Here is a 21,754-nt window from a genome sequence, read left to right as displayed (position 1 = left end):
ACGAAGAAGAAAACGAGAAAGAATATGAAGAAGACCACGAAGAAGAAGAATGCGAAGAAGAAGACAAAGAAGAAGAAGAGGACGAAGAAGAAGAGGAAGAGGAAGAAGAAGACGAAGAAGAAGAAGAAGAGGAAGAAGAGGAAGAAGAAGACGAAGAAGAAGAAGAAGACGAAGAAGAAGAAGAAGAAGAAGAAGAAGAAGAACAAGAAAAAGAAGAACAAGAATAAGAAGAAGAAGAAGAAGAAGGGGAAGAAGACCACGAGGAAGAAGAATGCGAAGAAGAAGACGAAGAAGACAAAGAAGAAGAAGAAGAAAAGCAAGAACAAGAAAGATGCAGACGATGATGTCAATAAAAATGATGGAGAAAAGGAGAAAGAAGAAGAAAAGAAGAAGGGAATAAACAAATATGACAAAAAAAACAATGAATAAGAAGTCACAGAAAAGGGTATGAAACAGGGAAGGAGTATCGGAGAAGGGGTTTGTTTTACTATGCACATAGATTCGAAAGTATTGTCAAAAAAGCAAAAATATAACAAATAAATGTTATCAAAAGCAAAATAAGTTACTCTTCTACCTATCTGGAAACGTTTTTAGTTGTTTTACTCTCTTTGAGACGGGTAATTCGTTCGGAAATCATACAGTGTTTATCGATATTTTTGAAATCGGAAAATGGCGGCGAGCTCTGAGTTGAATACATTAAGTTTGGGAAAATGAGTTGAAACTAAAAATATATACACTATATTGTTAGAAACTCACCGAGTGTATGTCGGCCTATGTCAGGTAACGTATATTGATTGACTTTCTGAAGGAGAAGTGTGTATAAAATATGCTAAACGCGGTCCACGTTGGTAGTTAATGTTTGTTTTACAGACAGAACGCACGTGTGTTAACGTTGCCAGTTTGTTACCTTTCAAGAAAAGATTGCATGTAAGCAAAGACACCATTTCTTTGCAAAACCCTCCCCCTAATGTAACTCGTTCGTGAGATAATTCCGACAAATTTGTTTTACGACTAGCAGTTCTACCCAGCTTTGCTCAGGTCCTATGTACTGTCCATAACTTGTCCCACGTGTAAATACACTTTGTGTAACATTTCAAAATGCTTAGACCAAGAATTGTCTGAGTAATTTCGTAGAGACCGCCGAAGTAACCTATTTTATAACTTGCACCCCAATTTTGACCCTTTAACATTTATTACTTTGGTCTCAAATCAAAATCAATGTTTAAGCTATGTCCAAGTTATGTACATCTAAAACTTCAAATGTTTAGACCACAAAATTGGCGGAAAAAATTGGTAAAATTTGCAACGGTCAAATCTTTTGAACTTTGTCCCCGTGAGAGCTCAAATTTCTGACCCAAACGGATTAAAAAGTTTGCCCTATCTCTGAATACCCTTTATGTAAAATTTTAAATGTTTAGACCAGAAATTGGCTGAGTAATTTGGTAAAGATTGCAAGGGTCAATTTTTTAAAATTTGACCCCAGGTTAAAACCCTACACATTTATCTTTGAGGCTAAATGAAAGTAAAAAATTTGATCCATGTTCAAGTAACCTACATTTAAAATTTCAAGTGTTTAGACTCAAAATTGGCGAAGGAGTTTGGTAGAGTTTTGAAACGTGAAATCCTGGAACTTTTACCCCTTGACGAAAACTATTTAAGAAAACCCAATTTTAACACCTTAACATTTATTGTTTTGGCCTCAAATTAAATTAAAATGTTTGCCACTTGTCCAAGTAACCTGCATCTAAAATTTCAAGCGTTTAGACCCAAAATTGGCCGAGGAGTTTGGTAGAGTCTGCAAAGGTCAATTCTTTCAACTTTGACCTCTTGCCAGCAGAAATTTTGCCAAAATACTGATTAAAAAGCTTGCTATTTGTCTGATTACCTTTTATGTAAAATTTCAAATGTATAGACTTAAAATTGACTTAAGAGTTTGCTAAAGACGCAAAGGTAAAATCTTTTGAACTTTGACCTCTTGAGAGCTCAAATTCTCAGAAAAAACAAAAACGATTACAAAGCTTTCCCTCTATATGAATACACTTTATGTAAATTTTCAAAGGTTTCACAACACAGACAAGCAAGATGAATACTATGTATGAGATTTTAAGAAATTTCAGGGAGAGATTCCGTCGAATCACGCCAGCACTCCTGAAATCGGGTAAGTGGCATTTCCACTAGGTCAAGGCACTAGTTCACAACTCCATTCTTGTCACGGTTATTTGATCAAAATGGGCATCCAGACAGTTGCAGATCTTACTCCTTGCAATTTATCGCTTCAAAAGTCAAGAAAAACCTTAAAAGCTGTCGTTAGTAGAAAAGTTTAGGACATGAAAGAAACTGTGACGAGAGTGATTTTTCTTTTTAAATTGAGGAACCAGAAAGATAGATGAAGAGAAAGAAGGAAGGAGAGAGAGAGGAGAGAGAGAGAAAGAGTGAGTTGTAGCTTTCAATAGTTGTTATCTTTTTCCATGTGGCAACAGAGGGATTGTTTTAGGTGTGCTGCATCTTCTGCAGCAAGTATAATGTTTAAAGCCAAAAGAGATGTCTAATGCCTTAAATCATTTGTTCTTATTGAGAAGAAGAAAAAGAAAAAAGGAAAGCATTGATAGGAAAAATATGGCAACATAAAACTCCAGAATAAAGTAAAGACTGTTAGATTATTTGGTTTAATAATTCCTTTCGCCAACAATGTTTACGACGCTCGCTTTTAATATTCAGTGCCTCCATTCAGTCTCGAAGGGCAAATCATAGCCCCTGTAAGGGCAGCTGCGCGTGTAATTGTAGGGCAGGAGTTGAACAATCCCCAACTGAAATGGCACCGCTTGATAATCGTAGAGATAATCGTAGAGTACATACAGTACCTGAAAATCCCAAATGATTACCCATTTATCACTGACCATGTTCAACGTTGCTTAACTTCGGTGATCCAACGGGAACCGGTGTGTTAACGCGATTGTGCCTCGTAATATAAGCAGTTGCATCAGTAATAGGATTTTTTTTTCATTTCGTCACCGGCAACCCAAGATAATACTTATTAGCATTAACAGTAGCAGTAGACCGTGTCTTTTTCCTTAACCGACAACACGAAACGATCGTTCTAAGCAGTAACAATAGTAGTAGTAGCTCTTGTTTCTTTTTTTAACCGACAACACGAGACAATCTCTCCTACTATTGCTAAAAAGACGAAAGGCAAACAATACCCGTAAAAAATGCACGCGAAACGTAAAATGTAGTGTCCAGAATAAAACTGACTCGTGCAAAATATATGTGGCTATTTATTTTACCATTCTGGACGCGGAACATTATCACCTTGCTTCGTAATCACACGATTTTCGGTTCACGTGCGACGACGGTTTTCTTGCAGCAGGCGCATGCAAAACCTGACTCCTTTTTCTGTCTCTCCTCACTGTTACCACATTACAGGAATTCGATCAGCTGATTCTGTCGACGAAGTGAAAATATTTATGTAATCGAAGAACGCTGTTTTTTTCTGTTAGATTTTTACATTGAATTTGAAACTAGTGATGTTGTTTGCTATCATGCGACTGCTTCCCTATAGATTTCAACATAATCGTCTTATAAGTCAATGACTAGAGTAATGTTATCGCTTGGCATCAGAATATTTTAAAGTGCCAATTTGCAATCTTCGAAATAGTTTATTTACATAACAGTAATAATAAAGTATAAATACGTTTAACGTTCATTATTTGAGGTCAGTGGGAAATAATGGTGTATTGGTTAAGGGCAGGAGCTGACGATTTGGATGTTTAAAGTTCAAAACCAGTTCGTTCCATCAAAAATAACTTTCACTTGGGATGTTTGCAACGTGCACGTGGTCCCGCCCGTAAGTGCTAGATGTCTTTCTAGAATGAATTCTGGCCAGAGAAATATCGGAGAAACCATTGCCAACAATAAAATTTTCGAATTAATACGATCTGAATGAACGAAAGAAGCTCCATTAATCGGTTATACTACTAATAATAATAACAATACTACTGCTACTACTACTACTACTACTACTACTACTAATAATAATAATAATAATAATAACAATAATAATAATACTCTACTACTAGTATTAACGCTATTATTCCTATTTATTTTGCCTCGCCAGGAGGGCAGAGTTAGACACCATGGTCGTTTTTCAATGTAGAGAAAAGGGGGAAAAATTGTTCTCAGTTGTGAAAGATTTCTCCTTTACTAACTGAGAAAAAATGTAAGTGTAGCATCAGAAGAGATATTACACTTTGATCTTGGCCCGGACATTATTATTAACGGGTGGCTACTACGATATGTATTGGAAATCAATAGTGATTTAGCACTATAATAATAGATATGATGTCTTTCAAGAAGAAATTGTAACTAGAAAAATATCGGGGAAACCAATGACAATATAAGAAGGAGGTAAGCAAAGGAAAACTGGTATAATTTCTATACCATTCTCTTTCTTTTACTTAATTTGTATACTATATTGATTTTTACTTTATTCTTGTTACATAAATAACCGCCATTTCATAATAGTCGAACGAGTGACAAGTTCTACGTCTTTGAATATAGGCACGTCATTGCCATTATATTCACTTATAACAACAGCCGTCGATAGATTCTTAATATTATCACACCTAAACAGGCACAAATTATACAGAGTATAACGATGTAAACATAAACCTATTTAAAGTGTCGCCATCATTCAAAATGTTAATTTAAATCTCTTCTCATTCAATTGTTTAGTTGTTTTCTATTTTTCTTTTTCGCTTTTACTGGTTCTATCTAATAATCAATCAGTCGATCTGTCTATCTATCAACCTATCTATTTAACTATCGATCTTGTTAATTTTTCGAATAATCTATTAACAGGAGAAAGGAGTATTGAAGATTCCCTGCCATTTTTCTTTTGACTAAGATCACCTTCATGTTGGCCAACGATTCGTCCTCGTCGAAATTCTGATAGGTCTGATGCTCCTTTTATTCCTGGCATGCTGGTATTGTCAGTTTAAGACAACTAACCCTTGAAATATATTTTTAAAGTGAGGTTTGTTTTTATTTTAAAAAACATCAGATTGGTAGAAAAACATACATATTTATAGATAAACCGATATATTTATACATGAGAATATTGCTGAAATAACTTAGAGTATCTCATTAAAATTGCATTTAACGAAATTAAAGTATATAACGAAACAAGGGAGCACCAGGCCAGTTTCTGCGAGGAAGAATCATATGTCAATATGAAGCTGGTCTTAGACACGGAAAATAGCAGAAAATCTTTCAATACTTCTTTCTACTGCTGATAAAGCGATCATACAATTCACACGATAGGACAAAGAGTGTATAAACCATCCCAGGGTCGCAGCGAATCCTCCGAAAACACCTTGCGTCATGTGAAAAGAAATATTGAAGAGGATCCTCGGTGCAAAGCTTTTGAAATTGCAACACAAGCTGGTGTCAGTCCCATGAAAGCTGTGAGGTATCTTCACAAGCTGAGCTACCATGATAGAGCTACGAGTAGGAAAACAATACAAATACAGAAAAAATCAGGTTTTTGAGATGGTGGAGAGACCTATGACTTTTTGTCATTTTCTTTGGTGTAACGATTTGCATTATTTACCGACAGTAAAAGGGTATGAGTCGCTACCAGCAAGAGGCTGACTTTAAAAGACTGAAGCCAACGCTGACACGGACAGGGTTCTCGGTTATGGCATGGGGTGCAATTTGGAGTCATAGGCGCTCAAATATGGCGGAGTGCAAATAAAACATTAATTCTGCTAAATATGTTTCAATTTATAAATATAAAAGCGAAAATGTATGTATGTTGCTATGTGTGTTCGCTTTTTCTGGATGTCTACAAAAGGCTTTTTTCCAGAGAAGCGGTCGGTCGATTCACAACTTTTAAAACTTTTTATAGCACATATAAATCGTAATATCGCAGAGTTAACAACGGAGCTCGCCTGTCTATTTAGTTTGCTCGACTTCGGGAAGATAAATATTTAACATTTGTCGCTCACCGCATGTAGGTTAATCTTTTTCATATAACATCTTGGGAAAATAAAAATAAAAAAAGCGTTCCCGCAGTAAATGAAATACTATCCCGCAGTCAAACTTGACCTTATTAAGTCATTAAAACGTGCACCTGCCAAATCCAAGTAATTAAATAAATTCAAGCGTGTTTCCGTTAGCATCCCGCGGTGGCCCAATGGTAAAAACCGTGGCACTGTTTTTTTTTCACACTTTAATTTACAACTTTGCCTCAACGGTTCGGGTTCGATCCTCATACTTACCTACCAAAACATTTTTTTTATTTTACCCCCCCCCCCGGAGTGTTGATTTACACAAAAACAACACACACCTCCAAACACCTGGGCAACGCCGGGTACCCCCCGCTAGTATTAAATAAAGGACTTTTACCAATATTCTCAAGTGGAAAAATTAACCAAGTTAACTTCCTATTTATGAAGGACAAAGTTTTTCGTCACTCCGCTTGGGCGACACAACATTGGATCGGTCAAAATGGTATTAATAAAAATTTATGGCCAAGCCAGTCCTCGGATATGAACACAATTGAAACTCTTTGGAACATATAAGATCGGAACCTTCACAAAAAGAAAAGGAAGCTATCTTCTAAACCTGAAATTTGAGGACTATTGCGTCAGTCATGGCAAGAACTTCCTCCAAATAATATGCGTCAACTTTCCTTCTCATCAAAGGGTAGGAATTAGCAAAATGCGGGATCGGATTTCCCTCTGATGAGAAGGAAAGTATTTCTTCGAAACTCCGCGGATAAAGGACTATCCACTTATCAAGTGTTTCATTTTCAGATTAAATATGTTTTTAACTCTTTTTCAAAGTGTTTTTAACATGTTTTATTAACTGTTTGCTCTTATATATATATATATATATATATATATATATATATATATATATATATATATATGATTATTAAAAATGGGTAATATTCGCCGATATGATAATTCAGGTCCGTAACACACACACACACACACACACAGATATATATATATATATATATATATATATATATATATATATATATATACTATTCAGAATAATGAAATACAATAAACCTACTGGTGTGCAAATCCAGTGATTATCGGTCTTAAAAAACATTATTGAATGTAATATTTTATATAAGACTACCCCAGCTAAATAAAATTGCTAATTATCCTAGATAGAACAAATAAATCATTTTTGTGATATGAAAAAGTTACATTTCAAATATAGAAATTTTATGGTATGCAAGACAAAGAATACAGTATAGTAAAATAAATTTCCTTAACCCATGAGTTTTCGATATTTATACATCTCTTCGGAGGAAAAATATTAGCAAATATTATAAAAGTTTTTCACCTGATTAGCTAGCGGTAATAAACATAGAAAATTAAATGTTTTTTAAAGTTTTTAAATAAATTAGCTACATAGAATAAGCAAAAATGGATAATGATGCAAAAAAAAAAGAAAAGAAAAGAAAAGGATATTGAACTTCAAATCGAAAGTGTATGCTAAATCCTGTAATGGAAGGTCTTGGTATTCGGCAGGTAAAATTATCCAACACGCATTGTTATAAATCCAAGGAAGCTGGTAACAATCCAATATATACATATTTCCACAGTTTTTCGTTAGTTTGATTGGATATCCTGCAGATCTGTGATTACATAAGTCCGGTAAAAATTTGGGGAAAAATTTGAGTATTTAATAAGGGATAGTAACCTTCAGTTGTGGCTCCCTTCGTCTCCGGGACACTGTAAGAAAAAATTTCCTCATTTATTCTCGTTCTAAACTGTTACAATATTTTTTGGAATATAATGCAGGTAAATATTTATTTGCTGCCACCGCAGCAAAATGTGGCACAAGGCCGGAAGGTGGAGAACAGGCGAGCTCCGCGAAAGAAGGGGCACTCTCGCCTCAACAAAAATTGCCTGCGCAACCCCCGGTAGCATTCCCCCGTAGGGGCGCCTCAAGCGACAAGCAATAAACTTTCCCCATCGGAGAGCCCGGGGACAAGGCCTGGGAGGGTGGACCACCTGGATATTACCCAGGCGATTTACCTCAGTCTAACAGGTGCTGGACGGTTCCCGGCCCCTCACCTGTCGGACTGAGTGAAAAGAACGAATCTTTGACTTGTACTATTACCCTGTTCCCATGCAGCCAAAGCTGCTAGGAGACATATCGCCATCATAGTAAGACAATAATGGACTGTAATGTATATTTTGTTGCAATTTAAAAATATTATCTTTCATCTAGCAATTAATGATATAGATATAAAAAGTTCAATGATTTTTTTAAAGTGCAACAAAAGGTACATTACATAAAATAAATCCAAGGTAATTTTTTTTGATTCAATTTAAATTAAATTTTTATACCTTACTTTATAAAAATTTATAAAAGTGCACTTTGAAGATAAATAAATTTCAAATTGAATCTTGTACCTTTATTTTTAAAGCCTATAGTACAAAGATTTTGTTTAACAATTTCCATGCCTTGGATGAAATGCTTTTCTAACTGATATATATATATATATATATATATATATATATATATATATATATATATATAATTTTTAAAATATAATTATCTTCTGACACGTGTTTCTTTGTCTACGACTCACAAGGATGGCTAAATCTAGCGAGATTCGAAATCGGGACCCCATGGTAAGAAGTGTAACCACTAAACAATAGGCTATCACGCACGACTGAATGTATCGCGTTTTTTATGTAGTTGTTATTTGTTTTTGCTTTGCGATACTTTTTGAATGAAGTCAATTATATATACGAAAGTGCATTTTTACCTAAATGCGAGTTGTGAATAAGTATATATATATATATATATATATATATATATATATATATATATATATATATATATATATATATATATAATATATATGGCGATTAAGCTACACTGAATATTCTGCGTTTCATCCACTATAGGATTCGTCAGGCTTATGCGCCTTATTTCCTTAACCCATGACGAATCTTATAGTGGATGAAACGCAGAATATTCAATGTAGCTTAATCGCCATATATATTTTATAAATTACTAACTAGCTCTACCTACGTATTGAGCACTTTTGACGCAAATACTTAAAGTTTACGCATAAATCTATACTTTCGTATATTAAATTTATGTGAGTAAATTAAGTATATATATATATATATATATATATATATATATATATATATATATATATATATACGGGGGGGTATTAAATGGGAATTATAAAGAAAGATAGAAACAGAAGCGATACTTTCCATACCTATACTTTCTGCCTATATAACTGTTTCTTTTATTTTCTTTTTCATAATTGCATTCATTGTTTATTTATCGGCGTTTCCTATTTTATTTTATTTTATTTTTACTCCACGTTCGGTCTAATGGCCTTGTCGATTGTCATGAAATCGGAGCACCTGCTAAGCGGTCTCGTTTATTTTCCCGGCTCAACCTACGCGCCGGGAAACGGTGCTACCAAATCAATGGTCGGCGATTGTGTGAATTGCAGCGCTGGCAGGATTGACAATGGCGGCCGAAAAACGGAAATGACGTATGACCACGTCATCTACTGACTGCTAATCACACATCTATATCGGGTCGCAATGATGGACGACAGGCAATGAAGCTGTCAACGTTTTGAGTAACGTCTTTTTCACCACACGCAGACTTTACGCAGTCTCTACTCCACCTCTACTCGTGTATCTCACACATTTTTTTTAATTTTTTATGCTTAGTCAGTTTTAAAAAAATCTTTTTTAATATTTATTTTATGAAACCCTTTTATTTTTCGCAATGATGTTTTAATGGCTTGTTTAAAGAGGTATTTTCTTCTTTTTTTTTTCAGAGTTGCTTTCTTTTATTTTTGCATGCTACATTATCGGATATTATTAAGTTTTATCTAGGTGTATAAGCATTTCGAAGTCACTGAAGTTCGAGATGGCGCACGGCTTCAAGTGCCAGGGCCAGCTATCACGTCATATCAGAATAGGTATTTAACGGGTGGTTATATATATATATATATATATATATATATATATATATATATATATATATATATATATATATATATATATATATATACTAACAAAAGTACACGTCGTTGACTGGGTTCAAAAACCGCCTACAGAAAATGGACTCTGATTTATGAAAGTATGATAGGTTATGAAACGGAAGGGTTGTAAAGAGATAGCTTCGAATTTGGGGGTATCAAAACCAAAGCAAAATATGGTGAAAGTAAAAATAAAATATATGAACCCCATAATTTATTATACCATACCTGTTCACACTGAAACTCTTATCACAATATCCTGTGGATCTATATAAAAAAAAAACCTTGTTAAACTTTGTGACATATTTCCATTCTATGGAGGTCAGGCGCGAACGAACACCCAATAATTTTATTATACCATATTTCTTCAAACTGAAACATAATTATCAAAGTATACTTACGCAGATAGATATGAAAAGTCTTATTAAAGTGTGTGCCTGTTTCAATTCTATGGAGGCCAGGCGCGAACGCAGCCCCCCCACCAATTCTATTATACCATCCCTATTTAAGTTAAAACATATTTATCAAAGAATTATTATGTACATCTAAATAAAAAAAAAACACTTGTAAACGTTTATTTTTTAAATTAATTTTTTTTTTATTTCCATACTTTGTGGACCAGGCGCGTACGCAGACCCCACCATTTTAATGAATCCTCATTATGCCAGATCAAATATACCTATGCCTGTGTTTCCATACATCTTCTATCATTATATGTGATCAGTTTTCTATAATAGTCAAGCATATAGTAGCCTATTCGTGACCAGACACACACACACACATACAGACGTTCAGATTTATATTATAGATATATGTATGCATGTATAGCGTGCCAGAAGGCGATGAAAAATCCAATATACTGCTCAATCGTGGATGTGAGAGCTGTAGATATAATATTTATTTTAAAGGCGTTCCAGTTGTTTCATCCTTATGGTTGATTCAACACAATGAAACTGGTACGCCTTTGCAATATGTATAGATAGTGTTGAAATAAATACTATATATATATATATATATATATATATATATATATACATTACAATAGAAAATGCGAGCATGAAACGTAAATTGATTAAGCTTAAACATGGAAAAGTAAAGAGTAAGTTGTTAAAACTGGAAAAGAAATAACAAGATACTCTAGTAAAAATATAATAAATTTATAACTTAAAATATTGCAGCATTAAGAATTGATTATATAATGTTATAAATTGAATTATAAAGAAATCCTTAATGCTGCAATATTTTAAGTTATAAATTTATTATATTTTTATTATAATATCTTGTCCTTTTCTTTTCCAGTTAAACAACCAGTCCTTTACTTTTCCCTGTTTAATCTTAACCATATTTTTTATATGCACGCATTTTTCTATTGTAATCCATGATTTTTTCATGTTTCCAAAAAATTCACTTGTTCTATGTTTGATTTCAGTCTTATTTTTGCCGGCATAAACACATGTAATAACAATGTACGGCACTCGTCTGCTTTCAATGAAATACCCCGAATTATCTCCCTTTCATGCTTTCTGTCTGTTTCACGAGTTACTTCTGTAAAAAAGTTTCTATTGAAACATGTCACTCACGGCCTTACATATTTTTACGATTTGAACACCAGAAAATTCATCATAACTTTTGTTTTCCTTAAGGAAAATTGAATTTTTTTTTCACAATATAGCTAAGAGAATAGTCCAGAACCTGTAATAATTGTTGGAAAGTTGGTTGAAAAATAAGTGAGCGGTGAAACTTCAAAGCAGTTCTAAATGACTAAAGCTGCCATTTAAACACATATTCAAACACTGCCGTCTTTGAATTATATATCTATATCTATATCTATCTCTCTCTCTCTCTCTCTCTCTCTCTCTCTCTCTATATATATATATATATATATATATATATATATATATATATATATATATATATATAAATGATTACTCCCGAAAGGATAAAACACTATTGTCCGCAGGTATTTAATAATTATTATAGTAGATAATTATGTCAGCTCCTTTAAGAAAATCGTTTCTTATCCTTGATAATAATTTCGAAAAAAAATCCCTTTTCAAATGGTAGACGTGACAGATCGATTCAAAGCAGGCTAGAATCGATTTGTCACGTCTACCATTTGAAAAGGGAGTTTTTTCCGAAATTATTATGGATATTGTCGCAGACATAACAAGTAAGACATTTGTATTTAATACAACTGAATAAATATATGTATATATAGACATATATGTATGTATTATTGATTTGTAAATCACCACTTGTTTTCGTCTTCTTTCATCAGCACCGACTATATCTCATTCCTCGCATTGTGATAGCCTTCTAAACCTCTACTATATATATATATATATATATATATATATATTGATTGAGATTGTCGGACTGACTTCCTCATCTTGGTTGTTATAGTCACAACGTTTCGGCCGTTTTGCCCTCTGGCCTTCATCAGGTGTTTTGTATCGAACTGGGGAACCGTTTGTTAGAAGTCTCGAACCCAACCCTTTATTATTATTACGGGGGTAAAATGTTCGGACTCCAGCTAGGCTCTGGGACATAGTTGCTGATTCTCTGTTTTGAATGTTACTTTTCACTGCTTTCGTTCAGGATTGAACTCAGCACCTTTGTGTAACTGTAAACTTTGATACAACGTCTAGGACAACTTGGCCATATGTCACTGTAATAATAATAAAGGGTTGGGTTCGGGACTTCTAACAAACGGTTCCCCAATTCGATACAAAACACCTTATGAAGGCCGGAGGGCAAAATGTCCGAAACGTTGTGACTATAACAACCAAGATGAGGAAGTCAGTCCGACAATCTCAATCAATGAAAACACCTCATCTCCAAAATATAGACAATTAATATATATATATATATATATATATATATATATATATATATATATATATATATATATATATATATATATATATATTTAATTTACTCACATAAAATTAATATACGAAAGTATAGATTTATGCGTAAACTTTTAGTATTTACTTCCAAAATGCTCAATACGTTGGTAGAGCTAGTTAGTAATTTATAAAAAAAATATATGGCGATTAAGCTACACTGAATATTCCGCGTTTCATCGACTCTAGAACTCCTCAGGCTTATGCGCATAAGTCCTAGAGTGGATGAAACGCGGAATATTCAGTGTAGCTTAATCGCCATATATTTTTTTATAAATTACTAACTACTATATATATATATATATATATATATATATATATATATATATATATATATATATATAGCCATCCAGAGACACTGTTTCGCTTAATCACAGCTCCTTAGTGCGCCTAGGCATGCAACTACCTCAAAGCAGGATCAAATTCATTCATTTCTCTATGCCTCTATTTATCATTCCTTTTCTATTCATCTTTCTCTGTCGTTTTGCTTTCTCTGTCTGTTTGCTTTTCTTTTCTCGTATTCATTTTTATATTTCTCTACTTTCGCCTTTTCGCTCCCTTTCACTTTCTACCTTGATCATTCACCTTCCCAAAGTTTGTTTCTCTCACAAATCTCACTTACTGATTGGATCTTTAAAATCTGTGTTGCATAATTATAGCGGGGTCATCCTGTTACGGACCAACATTGGGACGCCATCTTAATTTAAAATACAGGTTCCTTTTGTCCCCCCATTTTCATTTATTTCCCTCTTTATCCATCTTTATCTTTGTTTTTCTTTTCCTCTTACTTTTTCTACGCTTAGATTTCCTATTTTTGTAGTTGGAGATTGCGCAACCCTGGCCACAAAAATTCTACGCGAAGGCACCTTTACGGTGGGTATCCGTAGTCTTTCTAGGAAGCTACTATGTTTCTTCTTCCCTTCACGTTCTCTCTCTCTCGTTTTTGCTCGCTCCTCTCCCTTGCTCTCTATTACTCTCATCCTTTCACTATTTTCTCCCTCTCTCATACAAATACTCTAACTCTCTTTCTCTCTCTCTTCCTTTCTCTGCTATTCACGTCTTTCTCGTGCCGTGCCAAAAGAAATATATTATATTTCTCCCCGTTTTAATCATGTATCGTTCTTTCCATGTCAGCGGTTAATTCTACCCACAGCTGACTACAAAGATTAATTCATTATTTTTTTTTTCTATCTTATGTTTTTCTTAAATTTTTTTCTTACTCAACGACGCCATTTTATTGATGGATTTAAGCACAATATTTCATTTATTTGGTATTTTGTTTTGTGTTTTATATCTTTCAACATTTTAGTTTCTTGTTTTATTTGTGTCACGGTTGTAGTTTTTTTTTTTTTTCTAAGAACTGCATTGTCTTTTGTCGTTTTAATTTTTGGCTTAATGGCTGCCTTTTAATCTCCATTTCATTTTATTTTGTCTTATTTACCCAATTCTGACTTTTCTCATTTTTTAAAAATATATTTTTGTTGTGTTACACTTTTAGATATTGTGTTCACTTTTAATTTCATTCCCTTCTGATTTAAAAACAAAAATCACCCAAAACTCGGCAAATTGCCACTGAAATATAATGGACTGTTGTAACGGTGCTTAAGTGGTTAACGGCATGGGCTGATGTGTGCCACATTCGAATCTAGTTCGTTCCAGAAAAAAAAAAAAAAAAACACTTTCATATACGGGTTAAGTTTGAAAATTCAGTACTCGACGTTATGTAGACGAAAATTGACTTAATAAATATGGAACGGTACGAAAATCACTAAGCATGAAACGAAATACGGAACTATATGGAAATAATTTATTTCAAATAATTATCTTGGTTTTAACAGGATACGGCATAATCACGTTGCCAACCCAGTTACCGCTGGATTACCAAAGTTAAGCAACATTGAACCTGGTCAATGCTATATGGGTGAAAATTTCGGAATTCTAGGTGCTGTATGTGCTCTCCGCTTATCTCGGCATTGTTTCCAGTCGTCCTGTACTTCTTGCCACTGGACTCCAACAGTGCCGATTCAGGAGAGGTGTGGTTGAGGATTGCGCAAGCTTTGCCTCACAAGTTCACTCGCAGCTGCCCCTACAGGGGTATCCTTTGTTTTTCGAGACCAAACGGAGGCATCGATTTTGCTATCAGGAAACAATAAAAAATAATAGACTTTCGTTTTTACATTTCTGTAAATAGTTTTTCTTTTCTTTAACACTTGTGTTATGACGAAAAACTTTTGAGAATTTTTGTTATCTACATTTCCATAAATGAAACAATATATTCATACCTTTTATCTTTCTGTGTGAAGTTATTGATTAACACTTTTTTTGTTTTCTCGAAACAAAGCTTATTTTAATCATTTTCATAAAACGTTTGCTAACATAGGTAAATGGAAGCGATGCAGCAAAGCATCTTGCTGAATTTACTAGAGCCCACTCTTTCTCTCCATATAAATTTATTATATTATAGTAGTAAAAGTTTATTATTAGTTTTTATTTGTTTCATGATAAAACCAGAAGTGGTTCAATATATTTCATATTTTGTTAGTGGCTTATGTTCTAGATTAAAATAAACCGAGTCCTTTTCCGGCGTCGTAACTTTAAGTACTGAATGTTTTTTACTAAACCAGTACAGGTTGTGGGCAACCTTAACGTCCTGTAAGTATTTGAAGTCTTTCTAGCAAGCATTCTAACTAGAAAGATACTTAAGAAAACCAGTAGGATTATCTGATAAATAAGATATGAATGAAGGGATGTTTCTTTTATCTCCCTGCACAGGTAGTCAAATACGTTCTACGATAAGATTGACAAATAAAAGAAAGAACAGAAAAAAATAACCAGAGAGAGAGAGAGAGAGAGAGATACAGGGAGAAAAAAGCGGAGGACAGCAGACAGAAAAACATTATGATTTAAATGTACTAAAATTCTTTACTTACATTTTAAAAAAAAAAGAAAAAGAACAATTATTCTTTTATTTTACCTTTTTTTTAATTCAGCGGGGTAGAATCGAAACCGCACACGCAATGGTTTCAGTCTAGAACTTTCCCAAATACATTTCACAAGTACTTTAATGGTGAATGCTCTGACGAAATACAAGCTCTTGTACCCCCTCGACGTAAATACCCCCGACAAACCCGACAAGTAGCTAAACCCCACTTCTACACAGTAGAGATCCCTATGTGGAAGAAAGCCTCCTACTCCAATAGGTTCTTCCCCATAACTGCTGGGCTTTGGTACTCCCTTCTTTCTCAACTGTTCTGACATGCAGACGTTCAAGTGTAATGTGAACAGACATCTTGCTACTCATCTCCCTTCATAATATCCCTGAAACTTATGTCCCCGATAGTAGCCCCTTACTTCAAAGTGGCACTGTGCCTTGTTTGGAGTGAAAATTGAATTTAAAAAAATGGAAACGTTTGTTAAGTCAATTGGTTACAATCGAAGCGGAACCCAAAACCAATTTTGAAAAACACTTACTGGTTACTGATCTGAACTAAGCCGCCATCTTTGTTCAACACAAATGTCTCAAAACTTAACAATCTGCAATAAGGAAAATCATCTAAGAACAAAGGCAAAGCACGGAATTAACTCTATTCGCATTGGTATTCGTATCATTCATAAATAGAAATATCTAACAAACATAAATTCTTGACGTTGTTAAGAGATTGAATAATCGTACAAAAAATCAGTATATGCATTTTTACGCTTTTTTATATAGGCATCACAACATTATCAAGGCCAAGAGGCCACTCAAGGATAAGGGTTAAAGAGTGTACAGTAGAAATTGGAAAATATAGTAATCATTAGTAATGAAAATTCGATAAATTTGATAACTTATATGGAACGGCCCATCAAGAACTTATTTACGTTAGACTTGAAGACAACCATATTATAGTCAGCCGGAAAGCAGGAAAACGGAAGACAATTCCACAGGCGTGCAGTTCTAAGAAAGAAGCTTTGTTCATGGAATCTACGTTTAGGTTTAGGCACAGATAAAGAGTGGGGGGATTATTGATAGTGTTTTCAGCTCGACGAGTGTTTCTTGTGAAAGTTAGGCGAGGGGGGACTATAGACTGAAGCTCAGTCGAATACTTTCCATGAAAATAACGATACATCAGAGACAAACTCGCAACATCTCTTCTGTGAGATAGAGGTTGCAGGGAAGAAAAAAGGACATCTCCTACGAGGCTACGAAGTCTATTTTGAACTCTATCAAGGCAGGACAAGTCCTTTCTAGCAGCTCCTGCCCAGATGTGGCAACATTGTACTGAGTTTTTACGATTTTTTACAAACATGCATATATAGTAGGCGTGTTTGCGATAAAAGTACTCCATTTAGGACGTATTTAATTATTTTGTAGTTACAGGATTTCTTCAGGAATGAGATAATTTCTGGAGCGGTAGAATGAGTTTGTCATCTTTCGAATGATTTTGGCAACAGATCTGATGTAGGCCTTCTATTTAAGATCAGAGGTAAAGGTCAGTCCCAGAATTTAGTCGAAGCCGGGTGCTTCATCGAGGTGAGAGCCATTCATTTCAACAGGGACAAATCTAATATCGCTCTGCAATTTCCGTTCTTCATTTCTTTTGTCATTCACCGCCTCTCTAATTCACACTATCTATCTCTCTTTATTTTTTCTTTCTTTCTTTCTTTCTTTCTTTCTTTCTTTGATACGTCCATACGTCCAACTCCTTCATGTCGAACTTTTTTTAATTTTTTCCTCTTTAATCATTGCATTCTTACCGCCCTTCGCTCTTTCTTTTTATCCCTTACTTTCTCACTTTCTCCGTTTTTCTCTCTCTTTTTCTCTTTTGGTTTCGCCATTTTCCTGTCGCGCTTTATCTCATTTTTTTTAAATCTATATCTTGTTTAACTCTTTTTATATTTCCATTTTCTACTTCTCTTTTCCTTGTTCTTTCTTTTTCTCGTTTTATATATTTTACTCTCTCTTCCTATAATGGTGCTGGATATGACCTTAAACTATATCCAGCGGTGAGGCCCCAGCTTTCGGGCTTTGGGGAGTGCGGAGCCACGCTTTAATTGCCATTGCTCCCAGGTCCACTCTGACCCAGAGTAGTAGTACCTGTTAGAGTCCCAACTATTGGTTAAATAGAAACCGACTTGAAAGCAACAAATATATTCTATTAAAAAAAAATTTCTTCCGAATCTTTGAATTCGATATTAAATAACATGAAAGGGTTGATATGCCGTAAAACAAAAACGACCAATCTTCCTATAGCCCGCAATTAGTCTATTCATTCAACCTTTTTTAATTTAACGGCCCTATCCTTCTACTCCTCGTCCCCTTTATGTCTCTTTCTCTTTATTGCGCTATCTATCTTCATATCTGTTTAGCTATTATCCTCCTTGCTAAAATGGTTGACCACACACGTGGCCAAGTCAATGCATCAACTATTAAAACTTTTTCCTGTCTTGACAGAGTTCAAAATAGACTTCGTAGTGAGAGATACCCTTTTTCTCTTCCCTGTAATCTTTTTCCCACAAAAGAAGCGTTGCTAGCCTGTCTCTGCTTTATCGTTATGTTCATGGCTAGTGCTCATCTGAGCTCGAATTTATGGTCTCCCCTGGACTGACATTCACGAAAAACACACCATCAATAATTTTCCGCCACTTTTATCTCTGTCTAAACCTAAACGTAGATTCCATAAACAAGGATTCTTCCTAACACTGCATGCCTATGGACCGCTTTCGTGCTTTCCAAGTGACAACAATATGGTTGTCTTCAAGTCCAATATGAACAAGTGCTTGATGTGGCATCCCCTTAAGTAATGCAATTCATTAAATTTCCACCAATAACACATATCTAAGGAAACACTAGAGGATGACTCCCAATCTGTAGTGGAATGGGGACAAGAATTAATGGTCACATTCTATGCCCCTAAGACTAAGCTTGTTTCCTCCAGTAATTACAGGAAACCTTTTCTACAACCAATAGCAATGTCCAAGAACACATTACCGAAAGTACTTTCTTTAAACTCCTCGGCCTAACGTTTACAGGGAACATTCACTGGAATACATGCATTGAGAGCATTGCCAAGGCTGCTGCGAAGAAGGTGATCTCTATTTACTTTACTAGGGAACTACTTACGCCTTAAAGTATCCTATACCTCTATAAGACCACCATTCGCTCATGTATGGAGTACTGTTGTCACATTTTGGCTGGTTCATCTGCTACTTGTCTCTCACTCATTGACAGGGTTTAAAAGAGAGTCACCTACCCGATAGGTCCTGAACTGTCATCTAGGCTTCAGCCTCTGTCCCATCGACGAAATGTTGCATCCCTCTGCCTGTTCAACAAGTACTTTAATGGTGAATGCTCTGACGAACTATAAGCACTTGTACCCCCTCGAAGTGCATATCCCGACAAACCCGACAAGCAGCCAAATCATACCCCTTCACAGTAGAGATCCCTAGTTGTAAGAAATCCTTCTACTCCAATAGTTGCTTCCCCAGAACTGCTAGACTTTGGAACTCCCTTCCGGGCCGCTGCTTTCCCAACTGTACTGACATGTAAAAGTTCAAATATGATGTGAACGGACATCTTGCTACTCATGTCCCTTCATAATACCCCTGCATCTTTTTTCCGCGATAGTAGCCCCCTACTTCAAAGTGGCACTGTGCCTTGTTTGGGGTGAAAATTGAATAAAAAATAAATAACGATTACTACGATATTTTCCCATTGACTGGTGTGCACTTATTAACCCTTGTGCTCTAGTGGCTTCCGGCTCTTTATAAGTGGGAGATTCTCTATAAAAAGGCATTTTGAAGTTCTCTTTATCTTCTTATTATTTCACTTTCTTTCTTATTCTCTGATGGTTTCATCCTTTCCTTTTTCATATCGCACTCTGTCTCTCTTTTTTTATATCTAGATCGCCATTATTATTTACATTCTTTTATACTGTAATTTACTGTCTCTCTTTTCCTTGCTTTTTCTTTCATTTTTCTTTTTACGTGTTTCGCTCTCTCCTTACATCACTCACTATTAGTGTATTCCTTCCATCCTTTTATATTTAGCGCCTTTTACCCTCTCCCCCCTCCCGCCACATCTTAATCTCTTTCTCGCTCTATCTATCTATCTTCATATTCCTTCAACTATTACCTCCCTTTGCTAAAACGGCTGATCACACACGTGGCCAAGTCATATCATTAATTATTCCAACAGCCGAGCACATAAATAGATGAAAACGATCCTCGATCAGAAAATAATTGATCGCCCGGTGGCCGCCGTTAATCTTCGCATGAACAGTTAATATTCTAATCACTGAAACGTGATATCTTTAACATTGACGCTTTTCAAAATCCAAGTTAACATTCAACACACCCCTTCATCTCGGGTGATGCATCGTTTATTTTAATTAACACTATAACTACTTTTCCATACATTGAAATAATGTTCTCTATAAAGCACAAATCAATTTTCCATTAATGTTAATATATTGTAGCGTTTCTTTTTGCTGTTTTTTTTAAATATATAATTGATGATTTTGACGGCGACCGCTATAATTCCCAGTAGTGTGCCGAGTCGTTAGTAATTAGGGAAAAACAGGTGTGTAAAATATAGAATTAGCAGATGTATATAAATGTCAACTTCTTATGTAAATGTTAACTGACCAAAAGAATGGTTATATTATTGCAAGCATAACTCGCAATCAACAAAAAGCTAGCACGTTCTTAGTTTGAAATATAGCTGTGAATGAAAATGTTGGCAATATCTGTAAAAGCTTACTAAAGAGATAAATGATAAACCATAAATCCCTGCTGATAGTGTATGTATTGCCAGGGTGGATTGTTCCTGAGATCGTGAACGACAATGGTTCTCAGTCTATGGGCCGCGAGACCAGTGCAATGGCGTCGTAAATTAATTTAGAGCCTAATTTTAATCAATAATATAAATCTCACCATGCTGTTTAAATATATGTGTGCGTGTGTATGTATGTATGTATGTCTCACATAAACATTCGACAGAAGCGACGGATTTGCACGAGATCGCTATCATTTTGAAGCTACGCCCTTCGGACGATAAATATGGAAGAATTGGCCAAAAACATCAATTCCTACATCCTCAACTGGGCACATTTCTGCAGAGAGTGGTCGCTTCTTTCGTCGATATTTCCGAAAGGCATCACCTCTTTTCGGTTGTATAATTTAACCCTACGTCATGTACGGTTTAGCGATGGGCGCAACAGCTTTTTTTTTTACTTTCTTTTCCTTCTTTGCGATACGGGGTTGAGCCTGCCGGCCTACTACCATTTTTGTTTGCGCTCGAAATTTTAGGGTTTTTTCTTAACCAACACCCTTACACACATCTCCATTTTTTTTTGTCTTCGCGTCATAGGTTTGAGCCTGCCTGCCTACTACAACTCTTTTTTTTAATTCCTATACACACACCCACAAACACCCGGTCAACGCCGGGCACCCACGCTAATCTATATATATAAAAGCGAAAAGGTATGTATGTATGTATGTATGTGTGTTCGCTTTTTCTGTATGTCAACAAAAGGCTTTTTTCAGAAAAGCGGTCGCTCGCTTCACAACTTTTTAAAACTTTTTATATCACATATAAATCGTAATATCTCACCTGTTAACAACGAAGCTCGCCTGTCTATTTAATTTGCTCGACTTCGGGAAGATAAATATTCAATATTTGTCGCTCGCCGCATGTGGGTTAGTCTTTTTCCTAGAACATCTTGGGGGGGTGAAAAAGGGTTCAGTATTAAATGAAATACTATCCCGCAGTCAAACTTGACCTAATTAAGTCATTAAAACGTGCACCTACCAAATC

Source organism: Euprymna scolopes, chromosome 18, assembly GCF_053919585.1.
Source record: "Euprymna scolopes isolate OS-2025 chromosome 18, ASM5391958v1, whole genome shotgun sequence".
In the NCBI taxonomy this organism is placed as follows: domain Eukaryota; kingdom Metazoa; phylum Mollusca; class Cephalopoda; order Sepiida; family Sepiolidae; genus Euprymna; species Euprymna scolopes.
Note: the sequence above shows the minus strand (reverse complement) of the source record.